General features: G+C 37.1%; 1 long non-coding RNA gene across 1 annotated transcript in view; it reads right to left on the reverse strand.

Moving 5' to 3' along the window:
- Positions 1 to 20159, reverse strand: part of LOC145720928 (uncharacterized) — a 288979-nt gene that overhangs the window by 194269 nt on the left and 74551 nt on the right. Inside the window, exon 4 of the long non-coding RNA XR_014144271.1 lies at positions 18660 to 18741. This is a non-coding gene — a long non-coding RNA (uncharacterized LOC145720928). The remainder of the gene's footprint in view (positions 1 to 18659; positions 18742 to 20159) is intronic.

The raw sequence follows: 20159 nt of genomic DNA on the forward strand, positions 1-20159 counted from the left end.
CAGTCGCTCAACCAACCGAGCCACCCAGGCGCCCACACCCCGATGTTTATAGCAGCAATGTCCACAATAGCCAAACTATGGAAAGAGCCAAGATGTCCATCGACAGATGAATGGATAAAGAAGATGTGGGGTGTGTATACACACACACACACACACACACACACACACACACACAATGGAATATTACGCAGCCATCAAAAGGAATGAAATCTTGCCATTTGCAACAACGTGGATGGAACTAGAGGGTATTATGCTGAGCAAAATAAGTCAAGCAGAGAAAGACATGTATCATATGACCTCACTGATATGAGGAATTCTTAATCTCAGGAAACAAACTGAGGGTTGCTGGAGTGGCGGGGGATGGGAGGGATGGGGTGGCTGGGTGATAGACATTAGGGAGGGTATGTGCTATGGGAGCGCTGTGAATTGTGTAAGACTGTTGAATCACAGACCTGTACCTCTGAAACAAATAATACATTATATGTTTAAAAAAATAAAAAGAAGATAGCAGGAAGGGAAAAATGAAGGGGGGGAAATCGGACGGGGAGACGAACCATGAGAGACTATGGACTCTAAGAAACCCTAATTTTTTAAAAGGTTTTATTTATTTATTTGAGAGAGAGTGTGTGTAAGCTGGAGGGACAGGGAGACAGAATCTGAAGCAGCCTCTGCACTGAGCGCAGAGCTCAACACAGGTTCGATCCCACGACCACAAGACACAACCTGAGCTGAAATCAAGAGTTGGACATTCAACCGACTAAGCCACCCAAACACACCCATAAATTTTCTTAAATTACCACCAGAAGTGTATGTTTTTGTTTAGGTCTACTCAGCTTTCATTCATTCTTCTGAACACAGTGTTCTGAGGCAAATTAGAAAAAGTGTCCCATCTAAGCAGATGCAGCCCCAGTGTATCATGCCTTGGCAAGTGGAGCCAAAGGTAGATTTCAGTCCCTAGTCACTGCCTCAGCTGGACACCATCTTGAAATGAAAAATTATTCATGAAAAACTATACATGTTGACCTTGCCCCAAACCAACCTTACTTCTCAGAGAGATGAATGAGGCCAACTCCTCCCTTTGCTCCAGCTGGAACATGACCCAGGTCTACCTAATGAGATTCAATTCCAGGGTTCTTACTGAAACTGTTAAAAAAGGAAATTATGTTCTTTGCAGATACACCTACCAATAAATAGCATAAGACAAGAGTAGCTGGGAAATGCAAAACCTGAAATAAAGCCACCACAGCAGAAAGCAAAATAAAAAGCTAGAGAATGTAACCCTGGATCCAGCGTTGCCTGAAGCTAGGATTATCCCTGGACTCTTCGGATACTTGAGCTAAAAAACCATCTTCCTTTCTTTTTAATTTTAAAAACGAATTTCTGTTGAATTTATGACACAATCAGAAGTGTTCCAACTAATACATCTTCTTGATCATGACTTCATTTTCCTAATCTGTAAAAAAACTAAATAACCTTGAAAATCCTGTCTAGCTCTAAATATATATCTATATCTATCTATCAATCAATCTATCTATCTATCTATCCACACACATATACATATATCTGCACCTTAGTTTCCTCATCTTTACAACTAGAATGTAGGACAGAAGTATCTTCATGACCCTTCCAAAGCTAATAGCAATGATTCTGTGATTTTGTGTAGATTGGGGCAGAAAATGTCCTAGGATATTATTTCTATCCAGATTACATCAGAGAAGGCAGCAGGTTGGGAACAGCTCTGTAATACTGCCACCTGGTGACTATTTGCTTCATCTATGCTTTCGCCTTCCGAATCAACAAGTAGAAACAAGTGCAATTTCATGATCTCCTGAAATAATGTTTTATGTCTGAAACATATAAAGTTAAAGTAAGTCATTACATTTCAAGCAACATTGATTAAGCAACAACTGGGCACAGTCATTAAAGAGCATATGAAAATGTCTGACAGAACCTCTGCCATCTCAGAATTTTAATTTTATGAGGACATCATATATGGTTCATACCAAAAGAAGATAACAAAAGAAAGTAATAGAGGTAAATGATCAAAAGACCAAAAATTATGAAGGATTCGGAAGATATCAGAGGAAGCATCATGAATTTTAATGATGATTTTTATAAACATGAATTTTAAAAGCCTACAATGGGTAGTGCCACTATATAGATAGAAAGAAGCAAGGGCACAAGGCAAAACAGTGATTTATCATAGAAGATATTTAAGTAATAACTAGAAGACCACTTGGAAAGGAGCACAGATGTTTTCAGGGGATGCCTAGGAGTAAGGGTTTAAAAAAGTAGTTGTAGGTCATATTTTAGAGAAGCCTGAATGTCAGTCTAAGGAAGCAGAGTGCAGAATGAATTGGGGGTGAAATATGAGAAATGGGAATACAGGCAAGGGGATGAGATAAATATGATGTCATGAGGACCTAACCTAGGGTGATAGTGGTAGGAGGACTGGATTTAAAAAAAAAAAAAATGCAAGAGCCATTTCTGAGTCAGACTCCACATGGTTTGACAATTGATTAAATTTGTACTAGGAGAAAGGAACTCTTTAGGATGGAGAAATGTAATCTCAAGTTTTTGAGCACAAATGACTATAAAAACAGGCATATTGGGGTGCCTGGGTGGCTCAATAGGTTAAGCATCTGGCTCTTGATTTCAGCTCAGGTCATGATCTCAGGGTTGTAAGATGGAGCCCCGCATCGGGCTCCCCACTGGGGGTAAAACCTCCTTAATATTCTCTCTCTCCCTTTAATCCTCCCCTCATCCCTCTCTTAAAAACAAAAATAAAAAGCAAACAAACAAACAAAAAAACCAGATGTACTATTAAAAGAAACAAAGGACTTAGGAAGAAGAGCTTTTTTGTGTGGAGAAAAAAAAATCCTAATCTTCTATTCAGACCTGCTAAGGTTAGAGCTCAGAAGGATTTCTGGTAAAAGATACGCAAGGTAGAGCTAGGAATAAACATTTCAGTCTCAAGGGAGGGTCTGGACATAAAGATGCAGGGTTTGGAACCATCTTCAAAATAATCATTAAATGTATGAAAACAGGTAAAATGCCAATGAGTAGAATATGTACAGAGAAGATTAAACACAACATACTGATGAACACCAACTTTTAGGGGATGGACAGAAAAAAAGAAATCAGTAGAGGCAACAAAAGGAAAGAATCAGAGCTAAAGGGAGTTTTAGGGTGGGGCAGTGTAAAGAAGCCAAGACAGAAAAGCATTTCAAGGAAATCAACAAGGGAAAATGCATCAGAGAATCCAACGGAGTGAAAAGATAAAAAAAATCACAAAGACTCTTTGTTGAACCACTTGGCAGTTGTTAAGAGGATTGTTAAGGGAATCTTAAGAGAATTGTTTCATAAAATGCTGAGGACAAAAGCATGAGAAGAAGTAATGAAGGAATTCTGACAGAGATCCTAGCCTATTCTCAAGATATCTGTTGTAAGAAGGAAGGAGAGAGATAGAATGATAGCTTAAGAAGAAAAAGACCAAAGGAAGTCATTATAGATGGAGGGCAGAAACTTGGTGAAAGGGAAACATTTAAAATGACAAAAAGGAGATATCAATTGAAAAAGGCAAGATTCCAAAGACAAAGGCCAATAAATCAGGACACATCTGTAGGAAACATATTTGTAAAGAAGGAAAAATAATTTTTCCTCATGTGGGAATAAATTATCAGCAGATGGGAAAAACAGAGAATAATTCTATGGCAGAGAGAAGATAAAGTCCCATAAGCTGTCATTGGGTTGTTATTCTTGATAAATAATGCAGGAATACATAGGCAACCACCTCATCTCAGTTTAGCCAGGGTTTTCCCCATTTTAGCCCTAAATTTCCCATTTCTCAGGAAATCAGGGCAAACAGGAATGGTTGGTAACCATAATCATGGATCAATTGCTGATTTCATGTGGGTATGGGTTAATATCTCAATGAGATTAAAGAAGAAATTACAGAATAATTTTATGAAGAAACTTGATAGTTCATCAAAGATGGAGAATAGACAGCTGAGTAAGAGTGATGGGCTATTTTATATCTTATTAGATGGCAGGAATTTGTAATGTCACTCAGTACGTGTCATCTACACAGATTCATGCTCAGCAGTGAAATGGGGGAAACTGAAGGATTCCATAAAACCTGCTTTTTGTTGCTTTTCCTGCTTCTATTCTTGCTAGGACCTGCACCCCCACTTTACACATGCCTCAAAATGCAAATAGTGTATTCCTCCTTGTAAGGGACAAGGAGTTAGTGATTTCTTTAAAATAGATAACATCTAAGGAAGGATCAGGTGTGAATGACTGGATCATATTCATCATATTCCAGACCACTGGAGCTAGACATCTCTATGCTCAGACCTCCTGACTCCAAGGAATAACACCTGGGCCCTCATTTTTGTTCTAATAGGTTCCTGGATGCCTAAGAGTACACATACACCAGACCACAATCCTCAGTAAAAACCCTCTAGACTGTGAACAAAGACAAGACTCCCTCCTTTCCTTCCTGAATCTCCCAAATACCCTGTTTGGACCTGAACTCTCTGTATACCTTCAATAAACTCTGCTTTCACCTTTCGCTGCCTTGTGTTTGATTTCTATCCTGCATGCAGCCAGGACCCTGTTGGCTGGTCCTGAGGAACCCACTCTGGGTCCTGGGACCCGGCCTGCCAGCATCAGCAGCACAGAACCATGAATTGAGAAAACAAAAAAAGGAAAATGCAGTTTAGGGAGTTTGTTTCAGCTAGTAGGAAATGCATGTAGATTGGTAAGATTGTTTTCAAATTTGGGAAAATGACAGTTTCTTTTGTATATAAGTTGGAAGACTAATTTCTGGCTCTGATAATTTCTCATGTGATCCTCTTTACTACCTTCCTGTAGGTGTCAGGTACCAAAGGACACATTCACACCACAGTATGACCTCCTAGCCCTAAATCTTCATGTCTTAATGCTCAGTGAGTTGGTGCAATGGATTGTAGCATTCCTGAATGTCATTCAGAAATAGCTAGCAAAAACTTAACTACACAGAAAAGTGACTGTGAATCACATAATATAACTAAAGTCAAATAAAAGAATCTCCAGTTCATCTTCCCTGATACCTGATCCCAAAATTGCCTGCAACCATTCCCACACCACTCAATATGAGAAGTGTGATAAAGGTGAGTCAGAATGAAAAGAAACGACTGTTCTAACCAACTGCGGTTCAAATACCTTACCTTTACAAATTTTACAAAACCATATAACCTTCTAAATACATTAATAAGGCCTCCTCCAGGTCCTTAGTAGGAATTCATACAACTAAGGGATGCTGAAACTTCATTAGCTTATCCAAAAATCTGCATCAATACACCAGGTTCGTAGCTAATACTTGGAGCAATGCTGCCCTGCATACAAATACAGAACTTAAAGTCTGACCATATTAAAAGTCTTATGGTTCCTTTTTTTGTTTGTTTGTTTTTATTTAAATTCAATTAGCCAACTTATAGTACACCATTAGTTTCAGATGTAGCATTCAATAATTTATCAGGTTCATATAACACTCAGTGCTCATCACATCACGTGCCCTCCTTAATGCCCATCACCCAATTACCCCATCTCCTCACCCATCTGCCCTCCAGCAACCCTCAGTTTGTTTCCCATAGTTAAGAGTCTTTTATGGTTTCTCTCCCTCTCTGACGACTTCCCCTTCTGTTTTCCCTCCGTTCCCCTACAGTCCTCTGCCCTGTGTCTTATATTCTGCATATGAATGAAACCATATGATAATTGTCTTTCTCTGATTGACTTATTTCGCTCAGCATAATGCCCTCCAGTTCCATCTACATTCATGTAAATGGTAAGATTTCATCCTTTCTGATGGCTGAATAATATTCCATTGTATATATATATACCACATCTTTTCTATCCATTCATCTGTCAATGGACAAATCGGCTCCTTCAACAGTTTGGCTATTGTGGACATTGCTGCCATGAACATTGGGGTGCAGGTGCCTCTTTAGATCATTACATTTGTATCTTTGGGGTAAATACCTAGTAGTGCAATTGCTGGGTCATAGGGTAGCTCTATTTTTAACTTCTTGAGGAACCTCCATACTGTTTTCCTGAGTGGCTGCACCAGCTTGCATTCCCACCAACAGTGTAAAAGGGTTCCCCTTTCTCCACATCCTTTCCAACATTTGTTCTTACCTGTCTTGTTAATTTTAGCCATTCTGTCTTTATACATATTGTTGTCTCTCTCTCTGGAGAGTTTTCCACTACACAGCTTTCCAGGTGGAAGGAATAGCAAGTACAAAGGCCCTGAGGTAGAAATATGTTTGATGAATTGTGTCTGGTAGATTTTGAGGTCAAGGAACAGCTAAGAAACCAATACGGTTGGAGAAGAATGAGAGAGGAGTAGAGTAAAACAATGTGAAGCCAGAGATGACCAGGCAGGTCTTGCAGCCCGGTAACAATGCAAAGACCCTGACTTACTCTGAGTGAGTTTGGAAGCCAGGCAGAATTTTCCTCAGAGGGCTGAAGTGAACTGACTCACAATTTTAAAGTTTCATTCTGTTGAGAATAAACTGTGGAGAATTAGCAAAAATTGTAGCTTGTTTATCTTTGAGTTAAGGGTGGTGAGTGAATATTATTTTAAAGCTGGCACCAGACTTCCTCTTAAGGAGAAAAGGTTTGTTTAGAAAAATAAAGCCCTCAGGATAATGGCCAAAATGAACTAAGACAGACATAGAACTGAATTGTCCTGCATAATAGAGTTGGAGAAACACTGAGCTCTGGGATCTGTGTGAGAAGGAGTTTAATGGATAGTGAACCTTCTGGAGAGCTTGGAATAGCCCAAGGCAAAAGGATGGGAGATTCAGGAACAAAGTCAGTTTCCTGGAGTGGGGGAAAAAAAATATGAAATATTCAGTTTTGGATCATCCAACACACTATTCCAAGATATAGAAATCCTTCAGAAAACAAAAGGTCTAACACATACAAATGCCTCTGTAAGTAGTGTTTTGAGGAAAAGAAGGAAAAGGATCGTAGCCCTTTGGGGTTGACTTGAGTTAAGAGAAAAGATCAGGAAGAGAGGATAAGATATGAGAGCCAACAACTCAAGAAATAGAAGTAGAAGCAAGAGAGGACCACAGAGAAATTCTCATGGGAAAGATTTTGGGTATCTCATCACGGTTGGAAGGATTCAAGACATTACTATTTTTTTTTTAAGATTTTATTTATTTATTTGAGAGAGAGAGCATGAGCAGGGGTGGGGTACAGAGGGAGAGGAAGAAGCAGATTCCCTGGTAAGCAGGGAACCTGACAGGGTGACACGGAGTTCAATCCCAGGACCCCGGATCACTACCCCAGCTGAAGGCAGACACAACCAACTGAGCGATCCAGGTGCCCCAAGACATTATTATTTAAATAGTAAAAGAAGAGTAACTCCAACACTGCACTAGATAGAGGCAGGCAATAATCAAATGTAACCACCGGAGTTACATTTGTATTCAAGTATTCACAGTATGCTATGCATAATAATAAATTATGGGAATGAACCAATCAATCAATGTCAAACAATGAAATTCATTTAAGAAATGACTTTTGAAATAGCTAACCATGATTTCTCACTGGGTAGTACTGTTTATATATTATACTTATATATAGGAGCTTTGGAGTTCCATTATGTTTTTGCTTTTCAAGCGAACTCTTATTTTTAGCTTACTGTGTTCCAAATCCTAAGTGTTTTATAAGAACTCCATACCTTAGGTATCACTACCACGTCACTTTAAATATCAGAACACCAAGTCTCAGATAAAGTAATTTGCTCAAGGATGTACAATCATTTGGAGGAGAGGGTTAGGGCAAAACAAGGATTTAAATTCAGGCTGAGGATTCCAGAGCCCATACTCTTAATTATGTTCCTATATTCTTCTGTCTCATTTGTCCCACATTCATCATCGTGTTTCAGCTCATAAACATGGCATTAATTCAAAACATGAAAGAACCGAATCTACTTGGAGAAAAAATCTATGAGAGATACTAAAATGTATAACTGGAGGATATTCAAATCCTATTAAAAATTAACCAGTGTTTACATTAGAGGAAATCTAAATATTGTAATACAGAAGAGAAATGGACAAAGTAACCTCATTCCACAGAATTAAAAACAAGAAGAAAGAAATCACACATTTTCTAAACATTCTTTGGAGCTCCATGTCTATAATATGGCTATTTCACCAGTCTGATTCAGGCACCGATGCTATAGTTAGGATATTCTAGCAATAAAGAGAACTGGAGATTGTACAGTTCATGATACAAATAAGAGGAGTTTTAACCAACATGTCTTGACCAAGGTTGTTGTTGTTGTGTGTGTGTGTGTGTGCGCGCGTGCACACTTAATTCTTACAGCTGCTTCCAAGATAAATTCAAAATGATGAGTCAGCCATCCTGGGCTTGTGGAAGACTCACAATCAAAGTATAACATGATTAGATAATAAGGGAAAGGACAGAAATCTCTTTCTGTCAGGAAGAGATTAAGAAAGAAGAGCCCTGAGATGCTGATAAGACTTAAACTTACATTGACTATTTTTTTTTTACTGTAACTAGAAAATGCCATAGCTTTTAAAGTGAGTGTGAAGAAGTAATGAGGTTTTTGCCCTTGAAATACTTTTTTTGAACAAACTGAGGGTTCTAGAGGGGAGGGGGGTGGGAGGATGGGTTAGCCTGGTGATGGGTATTAAAGAGGGCAAGTTCTGCATGGAGCCCTGGGTGTTATGCACAAACAATGAATCATGGAACACTACGTCAAAAACTAATGTTGTAATGTATGGTGATTAACATAACAATAAAAAATTAAAAAATACTTTTTTGATGAAAAAATAAAATTAAAGTAGTTCCAGTTTTATGATATAATTGACTCTAGAAAGAAGGAATAAAAGATCATTGGAAATTAATGAGTGTCCAGTATCTTAGGTACTTCTGTAACTGCTTGCCCTCAGGGTTGTCAGCTTTCTTCTAAACGCAAAGCTGTTCAAGCGTCCTTTTCCTCTCATTACAAGCTCATGCAACACAGCTACATGCATTCAGCACATGAGCCTGTCAAACACCGAGGAGACACTGGAAATTATTTGTCTTTTCATCTAACAAATATTGATTAGGCATCTACTATGAGGCAAGCACTGCCTTAGGATGTTGGCTCCAAAATTAGAAAGACACAGTTCCTGCCACTGACTCACTCATAGTCCAGAGGACAGTAAGACATGCAAGTAATTGGAACTGATACTTGGCTAGTGTGCACCAAATGACCCTTCCATCTGTCTATAACTGGGTTCCTCCTATTATATAAGTATCTATGACAAAGTGGCCATTAAATATTTATAATAGCACCCCTGTAAGCAATTACAATGTAATGTGGTATGTCCTATATTAAAAGCATGTATATAATGCCAAAGAAACAGACAGAAAAGACATTCATCACATCTTAAATTGAAATTGAAATGACAGTTAATAACCTCACATCCTCTGTGACACTCTCTCCAAACATACCAGCCCACAGTGATATTTATGAAGAAACATAGACTTTTAAGGTTGGAAGAGACCTTAGAAATTAGCTTGACCAACCTCCTCACTCTAGAGAGAGAGAATTAGAATCCCAAAATGCTTCACTAACTTCCCACAGTCACCCACCTAGTTAAGATCACAGATAGAATAAGAATGCAGATCTTCTCATATCCAGGCCCAAAACTCTCTGAACACTATCCCACAACTAGTCAGTAACACACACTGTTGTACTTAACTGAGCCATGGTTGTTTTATCTCATTGTCCTGCCTTCAATGCCTTCCATCCACATTTCTTACCTAAGGACTAATAACTTCTCCAGCGGAATGGCAGCAAAGACAAGACCAAAGCAGCTAGGCTAAGAGACATGAGGCCAAATCCCTGTTCTACCACTTACTTGCTCATAAACTTGAGGAGAAAATGACCTGATTCCTTTATATCTCAATTTCTTCATTCATTTAATGGAAATTACAATATCTGCATTTTCATGAGATTTAAAATAGACTATGCATATAAAACTCCTTGAGACTCCTTGCCTTCAGACCCTCCCTACTTCAGTCCATTCCCAAAGTGATTTCCTAATACAGATCAATCAAGTTATTCCTCTGACTAAAAGGGGAAAAACTAAACATCTAAATATAATATACAAAATTCTTTACAACCTTGACTCAACCTTCTTTGTAATCTCATATCCAGTCACTCTCCACAATATTTTATGTCCCACTGACTTGAACTACTTACTTATATTTCCCAAATATACCACAGTCTCCTACATCTCCACGTTGTTTGCACATTTCTACTCCCTGGTGTGTCCTGCTCCCTCCAAACTCGCCTCCTACTCATGGATTCATCTACCTCCCTAATTCATCCTTAAAGACCTTGCTTCAATCTTTGGCCTTTTAAAATTTAGAACGTATTCATGTACTATTTTTGTAATTAAAAAACTAAATAATATTCTACTCCAGAGAAAAATGTATGACCATATTTAAATGTTACCTTTTCTGTTATTTTTTCCTAACTTCCCTTGCCCATGTAATGGCATTTCTATGGCAACTGTGTAGCTGTACCCTCCTCTGTTATTAATATCATAATAAGTTTATGTGTCTGCCTCTACTCTGAGTCACTGAAACCCAGGAAAAATGTCCTATATCTCCCTCATAAGCAAGCTGAAGAACTAAACTCATGAAGAATGAGCAAAATGTCCTATGGGAGAGACTACACTACCTGGAATCAGGGTTGCATCAGCTATTCTTGGACTACCCAGATCAGGGCACATGTTAGAGCTTTTCTCTTCCAGGTCAGGAAACAGAGACAAATGTTAGGAAACCCAGTTTAGATTTCCTTGCAGTACCCTAATGGTGATCCTCCTGCCCTGAAAACTGCCACGTGTCATGTTGTCTGATATATTGGAGAAAATCACTAGACTAGACTTGCCCCTAGAAACCGTTTTTCCCTTAAAATTCTTAACACTAGATGTGCTTTTTTCTTCTTTTTTAATTTAAATTCAATTAGCCAACATATAGTACATCATTAGTTGCAGATGCAGGGTTCTGTTATTCATTGGTTGCATATAAAACCCAGTACTCAGCACATTACGTGCCATCCTTAATGCCCATCACCCAGTTACCCCATCCCCCCACCCACCTCCCCTCCAGCAACCCTCAGTTTGTTTCCTATAATTAAGAGTCTCTCATGGTTTGTCTCCCTCTCTGATTTCTTCCCAGCTTTCCCTCCCTTCCCCTATGATCTTCTGTACTGTTACTTATATCCCACATATGAGTGAAACCATATGATAATTGTCTTTCTCAATTGACTTATTTCGTTCAGCATAATACCCTCCAGTTCCATCCATGTCGATGTAAATGGTAAGATTTCATCCTTTTGATGGCTGAGTAATATTCCATTGTATATATATACCACATCTTTATCCATTCATCTGTCGCTAGATGTGCTTTTTAAAAAGCAAGCTCTAGGGTGGTTGATTAATTTCAACCAGGTACTATGCACACTCTTTGAATACATGATACCTGTGGAAAAGCAATATTAGAGAAACTAATGGCTTGGTTCTTGTCCTTTTCAGGAGGGATAAATAAGATGTGGATAGCATACTGTCCACTGAAAATTTTTAGAGTATAATTATGAATGTCATATAAATATTAAATAAAGATGTCACAAAGATATTAGACTCATTAATTCTTGAGAAAAACAGTATGATGTTACAAACTGTTTGAAGTATATTCCAAAGAGCAGGGAGAGGAAATGGTAGATACATAGATGATAGATAGATAGATAGATAGATAGATAGATAGATAGATAGATAGATAGGAACCAGAAATGTTGAAATAATAGATCTGCTTAAAACACAAAAAATTGGCCAATACCAATAGGACAATAACTAACCACATCTGCATGGGACACAATTTGTCTTTCTACAGAAAAGAATCATTTAATCATAAGCAATATTCTACTACTTACAGAGTTGTAAAATAGCTTTTGATCTACAATATATAACCTGGAAGTGTGTGTTAGACAATGCTAATTTTCCATTGAAGACATCCAATAATCTTTTTGTCCATTTCTAAGTCTTTTGCAATTTTTTCCTATACCATTATAATGTACTGATATGGCACTAATTCATTTTCTATAAAAATATTACTTCTCTGAGTTTAGCGACTAGTATTTTTTCTGCTTATCCTACTAAATATTCTGATCGCTCTTCAACATTGACTTAAAACGATATGATCTACAAAGTAGAATGGTGTCTCCCAAATTACTTATTCATAAGATTTAATTGGGGGTACTTTTTGAAATTCACATTTCCAGGTTCTCCCCTGGAAAATCTCATTCAGTAGGTATGGAAAGGGACCTGGAAATAAGTATTTTTTAATAAGCACCACACACGATTTTTATGATCAGGTAAGTTGGGAAGTGTTTCATTAAAGCAAGGCTGAAAATAATCCTGTAACTAAATATAGTTTTGAGTACCCTTAAATTAATTAAACAATCATTAATTAAAGTTTTATTTAACTCAAGAGGTTTATCAAATCTTTTTTTTAGAAATGTCTAAATTTATGACCACTTACTGTCTCCCAAATCACTTAAGTATTTTACCAAAGCATAAATATTAATTGCATCTGACTTAATTGCATGAATTGCATCTTTTAACTTTCAAAGATCCCTATGCTCGCTCTATATTTTCCTCATCTTACATTGAATAATGTAATAGCATCCTTTGAACTGCCAAAATTATAGCAAAATAATCAACAATCAATAAACTGAGGTTAGTCACCAGGAATAGCAGAAACAGTTGATCCACCAAATCCTAAAATATCAGTAGATGTAGGGAGGGGCAAAGATGAGATCATGAGTCAGAGTGACATCTGAATCTGAAGAGCAAATCCATGAATTCACAAATGGCTAAGGGGAGACATTTAAGAAACAAATGTGGTAGATCCAGATAAATTTCCAGCACAGCATTTTGCAAAGAAACTATTCCCTTAACAAGGGCTAAATCTCAGCCAGAACACATCAGTACATTGAAATATTTTTATTCTACTAGTAAATGGTTACTACCCTAAGTTCCTCATCCATTCCTCCTAGCCAATCCTATTACTGAAGGATAATATCTGACATGGCAGGGGATCCCCCAAACCTTGCTCATATAAATATTAAATGAAGCCCAATTGTCAGCAACCTTTCTGATTGTTTTAAGTCCACATCCCATCATGGTTAAATACTGTGATAATCACTCCTACGCACAGGATATCTCCACTGATAATTTCATGGTACTCTTAACCAGACTCTTAAAACTACCAAAAAGAAATCCATTTTCTCCTAGAAAAAAAAAATGAGTATTTGTCCTGTTATTCCAGCATTTGAATCTTAGGTCTTACTGACCTGAAAATGGCAGCGATGTCCTTATATTCACATTGTGACTTTAAAATGATACAGTGCACTAACTGGGGGCTACACTTAATTCTTTTGCCAATTCTTTTTTTTTTAAGATTTTAAGAGTTAGCAAGAGCAGGAACACAAGCAGGGGGAGTGGGAGAGGGAGAAGCAGGCTTCCCGCCGAGCAGGGAGCCCAATGCGGGGCTCCATCCCAGGACCCTGGGATCATGACCTGAGCCGAAGGCAGACGCTTAACGACTGAGCCACCCAGGCGCCCCTCTTTTGCCAATTCTTAACTGAGAAATATTTTGCTACTTCTTCTCTACTAATTCCTGTGCATCTTTCTTCTAAATACTTCTAAAAAGAACCAGAAAAAAAAATTGGACATCCATTTACCTGTAAGGGACTATGGTAAATGCTATTATACCTAATCATAGACCTAAACAAAGCAGTACAATTTAAAAAAGAAAACTACTTTAGCACACACTGGTACAATGTTTTTTTTCTTTCATGAGCCCACTGTATAACTCTTAATTCCAGTCTTCTCTGGGAACTCTATTTTTAAAATAGCTGGGCTTTCTCTTTAAAACAACTCACATAAATTAATTTACACACCAGCATATTCATGTGGGGAATAAAATTAGTGATTTTCTTGCACTAGATGTCTAAGGCCACATCTTATTTCTTTCATTAGGACCTGGAAAAATCTGTTTACAACACTTGTCCTCAGTGTCCACCCATGAAAATGAGTATTTGGACAAGATCAGAGCTTTCCCAACTTTGCAATGACACAAAGCTCTCTTCAAAGAAAATATTGCACAAAAGTTCAACAGATAAGCAGGGCTTCTCCAGTTAAAGGGGAAGGATGGGCAGAGCATTGCCAGCTTGAACCTTCATCTACTTCCCAGGAAATCCTGAGACACCCTAAAGGAACTACGTAAGATTCCACAAAACAGTGTGAAACACACAAAAATATGATCACTAATATCGTTTCCGACTCTAAAAATTCTATGAAAATTCTATAATGTGTTCTTAATGCTTGGGCTGTTCAATTAGACCCCATGAAGGCTCAAAGGATAAAGGCTAAACTAGTACAAACACACAGCAGAGGACAATATTAGGTCACTCATAATATAAAAGAAATGACCCAAAGTAGGCAAAGTTATGTCTGTGTAACTCAATATCTGTCCCTTCACACTTCATGATATAATCCAAACCAAGTATCAATGGAAGATAAAGTAATAGCAGAAAAAATAAAATCACTATAATATAGGTCATATTGACTGTGACCATTTATCTGAGGTTCTCTCTCTCTATATATATATACATATATATATACACATACATTATATATTCATACATTCATACATATTTCTCTTCTAAAGTTTCCTTTGATTGTTTCATTTTGGGAACTTCTGTCCTCTAGGTTAGATCCTCAAAGCCACTGCTCCTATACACTGATTTCAGTTATTCTTGGTGACCATTATCAATACAGTGATTTGAACAACTTGAGAAAAGTTGGAAACTTTACAAAATTGAATCCATATTATGTTGCACAGGGTAACAAGAGTTATCTGTTAAAAATGTAAATTCAGTCATATGATTAGTGTGCTTAGAACACTTCATGGCTTCTCGCCTCTCCTAGACTCAGTATGAAATCCAGGACCTTACATAATTTTCCTCTGTGGATCTCCCCAGCTTCATCTTGTCTCACTCTCCCCCTGCCCACTTCTGCTCCTGAAGTGGCAGCTTGGCCACATTCTGTGTTCTCTCCCCTGTCGTTGGGGCCTTAATTATGCCATTCCTCTGCCTAGAAAACACATCTTTCAGCCAACTGCTTTAACAGTCTATTCATCCTTCAGCTTGAGCCTCACCTTCTCAGCAAAGCCTTCCTTGACCCAGTCTAAGTTAGGTAAACTGATATATATTCCAAATAGCGTCTTATACTTTTTCACAAAATTTTGCATATTTGAAATTGTTTAATTTATCATTTGTAATTATTTATTTCATTTCTGAATTTTTGTTGCCAGTAAATTCCTTATGGACAAGGCCATGTCTATCTTACGTATCCCCAGAGCCCCATTACTTATAGTACCTGGCATTTGGCAGATATTTGACAAATATTTATTGATAACAAATGGCACTTAGAAAATTTACAAATTTCTGAATTCACTCTTTAATAGCTAGTGGTGGTTTTAAACTCATTTTCTTATAACTAAAAATAATTTTCATTTGTTATCAAAGATTTTATGATGCCTTCAAATTCTTGAACCAAATGGAATATTCTGAATATATATGCTTTTATAGAGCCATCTAGTGTCCATATTGTTTAGTGAAGCTTAAAATGAAATAAGGCCAAAAAAAAAAAAAAAAAAAAAGCCCATAATATACTTAACAGTAAGAAATGCATAATCTCCATCTGGCAGTAGCAATTTAATGCATCAACTGGCCACTTGAATAACTTTTTTCTCTTGAGCTTCCTCTGCCCTTCACCTCATAGACATTGTATTAGTCATTCTAGAATTTTTGGTAACTAAAACTTTGATGAGAGATCTCTGTTTGATGTAGTATATTCAACAAATATGCTGCTATCTACTCCCTCCTAAAACCCCACTAAAATGACAGGAGAAGAATAAAATATGCATAGACGTAGAAGGATAAATAAAATAGGATAGGAAACCTCAGCAGGTAAGAGATGTAACAAAATTTTGGAAGTTAAAAAGGAGAAGGGTGGATAGTAACTGACATCGTCATTAGAGAAAACTAAAAGTTAAGGAAGGGGAACCAGTAAGAAGATGAACATCAGAACATCTCAAAAATTGATGGCACTAGTAAAGTTACAACCCTTCTCAAGAAGCTCCTGTAAGGGGCGCCTGGGTGGCTCACTCATTAAGTGTCTGCCTTCAGCTCAGGTCATGATCCCAGGGTCCTGGGATGGAGCCCTGCATCGAGCCCTGCATCGAGCCCTGCATCAAGCCCTGCATCGAGCCCTGCATTGAGCCCCGCATCGGGCTCCCTGCTCAGCGGGAAGCCTGCTTCTCCCTCTCACACTCCCCCTGCTTGTGTTCTCCCTCCTGCTGTGTCTCTCTCTGTCAAATAAATAAATAAAATCTTTAAAAAAATAAAAGAAGAAGAAGAAGAAGCTCCTGTAAGATATATGCTCCAGCAGAGGATAAACCAAGAAAAAAATAAAATAAAAACATATCCAGGACACAGAACATCCAACAAAGGAAAAATGTAAAGGGGATTCCCAGGATGGTTAAGAAGGGAAACCTCAGGACTCCAGTTGTGAAGTAGGATAGAAAGCAACCAGTGTAAATTGGAGCAGAAGGATGGGGGTCTCTAAGAAGTATCAAAAAGGAAAAAAAGAAAAAGAAAAAGAAACAAAGAAACCAAAAAAAATGCTGTTTAAATATAGGAAGAGGATATTGAAGCGCTGCCCGAATATTTGGGAATGAATGTCATAGGTACATGAAAAATTTAGAAAAATTTTAAAAAGACAAGAAAAAATATGAGCACAATAAATTGCCCAGCCAAGAATCATATTTAAAAGATAGTAATAATGTAGAAACTAAATATTGATTTAATCAACTGTGACAGAACTACACTCAGAAGATGGGAAGAGAGAAAAAAGGGGGGGGCTGAATGGGTGCATATAAAAGAGTTAATTTCTTTAGCTAAATATTTTGATATTTAAACTAAAAATGTTTTAAAAGAACAATAAAATTTTATCATTTAAAATATGGAGACAAAGTCTGAAAAGAACAGAATATCATTTCCTCTGGGAGAAGGAATCAGGAGCATATGGGAGTGTGACTGAGGACAGATTTTTTTTTAATTATGTCTTAACTTTTAAATTATGAGTGTACACATATAAAATTTTAATTAGTTTAATAAAAATATACACTTTATATATTTTTCTTTCTTTTCTTTTTCCCATTGTGCATTCCCACACTGAGCTGTATGAGACAATACATCTTCAAGTTCTATCTAAAATGTACCAGTGTTGATAGCCTCATTTGGTTTCATCTGGAACTCTGATTACACGATATTGTAATTTTGACAACAAAATTGTCAATATTTGACAAATATTGACAACAAGAACACTTAATATTTTAAGACATGCACAAAAGACCCCTCACCACTTCTATAACTGTTTCCCATCAATGGTTGCTTGAGTATACTGGCCACTGAGTTCTCTCTGTGGGAATATCTTTGTGATGTCTGGCATCACAGAGCACTTGTTCTGAAAGACGTACAGAGTTACACATCATCCTTGTGCAATTTCCTACCAGATTTTTTCTGAATAACGCCTTAAAATTGGGAGCCAATTGCTGGCATTTTATAGTGGCCTCTTTGAATCTGTCTAAATAATCAGCTTCTTGGGGTTCTAAATGGACCACTACTTTACTGAGGGCTGCCTGTCAAATATAATTAGTCATCAGGTAGGGCACTTCTTAATTTAGCCTCAATGATCTGCCTTTTTGTATGGATCCACATTTATTGTCACTTTTGTAGAAAGCATTAAAACGCTTAAAAGTTAAATGGGTTGATCATTTTAAATTGAGATTTCTACAGAGGAAAGTCTCTCATTTTTACAGCATTCCCAAACTATGGACTGCTCCAAAGGCATACTGCGTATCAGTGTATATATTAACTATGATTATCACTTGGTGACTGTCAAGCTTTAGTGAGTGTGATTAAGTTCTGCTGTCAGGGCTGATTTTACCTCTGAAAAGAGGTCATATTCTAGGCAAAAAACAGTTGAACATATTGCTTGCACATCTCATACCTTGTGTCTCCTCAACCGAAATGTTGGGCTGCTTACCATTACAACCTGAGAAATATGCATTTCCCAGCAGATGACAGGTTTGGTCTAGTCTAGTCTGGTCTAGAACTAGACTCTCATGGACAAAATAAGACAAGCATAGGAACAGTTTTCATCAGGTTTTTGATAAGTGACAAAGACAAAATGCATCCAAAGGATGCCATTCTAAGGAGAAACCTGAATTCCCCAGGTCCCTAGGACTGACTTGAAGAACAGATCTCATATTTCACATCTGGTCACATAATCACATGATCCTTAAAAGAGATCTAATTTCCTAGGAGACAAAATTAATTTAGCATTTGGGAGCACAACAAAGAGCAAATCATAGGTCAGACCCAAGGTGAACCTCATCCCACTACTATGATCAGAGATACCCACAAGCAAGATATTAAGAAGCTCCATGGAACATACTGTTTTGGAGTTGAAGAGTCTTGGCTATGGCAATGAGGGCTTCTGACATGAACCTTGGTAGAAATTCCACATCATTGAGTTCCTAAAAATATCACCAAAGCTTAATCAAGCAAAGTTAATTTATTATAATTTATTGCAATAAGATAGAATTTCACTTCATTTTTTATATATCAAGTACACAGAAAAAAAAGTGTTATGCTTTGAAGATCTCTAATTTGCCAATTTCTGATGCTAGTCTCTCTCTCTCTGTTTTTAAAAAACATACCCTGGGGAAAAATCCTCTGGCCATATATTTGAATCTTTCTTAAATACATCATTGATTAGGAAAAAGAGTCCTTTTTGTATAGACCAAATATACATATCTGGTCACATAAAATTGGGCCAGACTGGGCAGTTCCATCACAAACTTCCAATGCTATATGAAATGCCAGGTAAGGCTCAGGAACCCACACTAGACACATATTTTGTCATCTCCTGCAAGTCAGTAAATGGTGAAATAACAAATAGGTGCATAACATGTCACCAAAGATAATATCTTACAGTTTTTGCATTTTCCTCTTTCTTGAATATTTTTGCTTTTCTGGCTTTACATGTATTTTAAGGAAGATATGCAGAGGAGAGATATCGTTTATAAGTTAATTTTGAAACAAATTTCCTATTATTCTCATATCAAACCCCTATATCAATTTAGAAAGATATCTTGATATTAATAGCAAATTGTTAAATACATAAGTTTTCAGTTCATCAAATGTAGTCAGTAAACTTGTGGAAATAAGGAAAAAAAATAGATGAGAAAGAATGTGGCGTTTTCAACCTTTGATCATTGTTTTTCATACAGAATTCACTGAGACAATGCAAATAAAGGTAAGTTTCATTTCAAACAAAAAAATTATTACATAGATTTATCCTTTTTAATGTGACAATTGATCCAAATATTTTCTCTCTAATCTTTCCAAAACAAGTTACTAAATTAATCTCTTCCAATATTTACCAAAAGATAGAGATTTTAGATTGTGTCCATTGTAAAATTTCAGTTAAATAGAGTTTAGATAAAATTGGATATTTGGACCAGTATCACTTGATGATTAACTAAATATCAAGCCCTACAATGTAAATGTAGATATCAAAGGTAGAATAAATACCTTTAATAAACAAGTGAATAACATATCTATTTGGAAGGTGTGGGTGTAGGTGTTATTTTTATTTTTAGGAAGTTCACACTTACAAAAAAGTTGCAAGCATAGTAAAACATAATTCCCATATAGCCTTCAACCAGATTCACCCATTGTTAACATTGTATCACTTTTGTTTCACCATTCCCCTCAGATACATAATCATTTAAGAGTTTACCATAGCAAGATCTCATTCCTTTTGATGGCTGCATAATATTCCATTGTATATATATACCACATCTTCTTTATCCAGTCATCTGTCGATGGACATCTTGGCTCTTTCCACAGTTTGGCTATTGTGGACATTGCTGCTATAAACATCGGGGTG

This window comes from Leptonychotes weddellii, chromosome 4 (assembly GCF_054177405.1).
Source record: "Leptonychotes weddellii isolate Sample4059 chromosome 4, ASM5417740v2, whole genome shotgun sequence".
NCBI classification, from domain to species: Eukaryota; Metazoa; Chordata; class Mammalia; order Carnivora; family Phocidae; genus Leptonychotes; species Leptonychotes weddellii.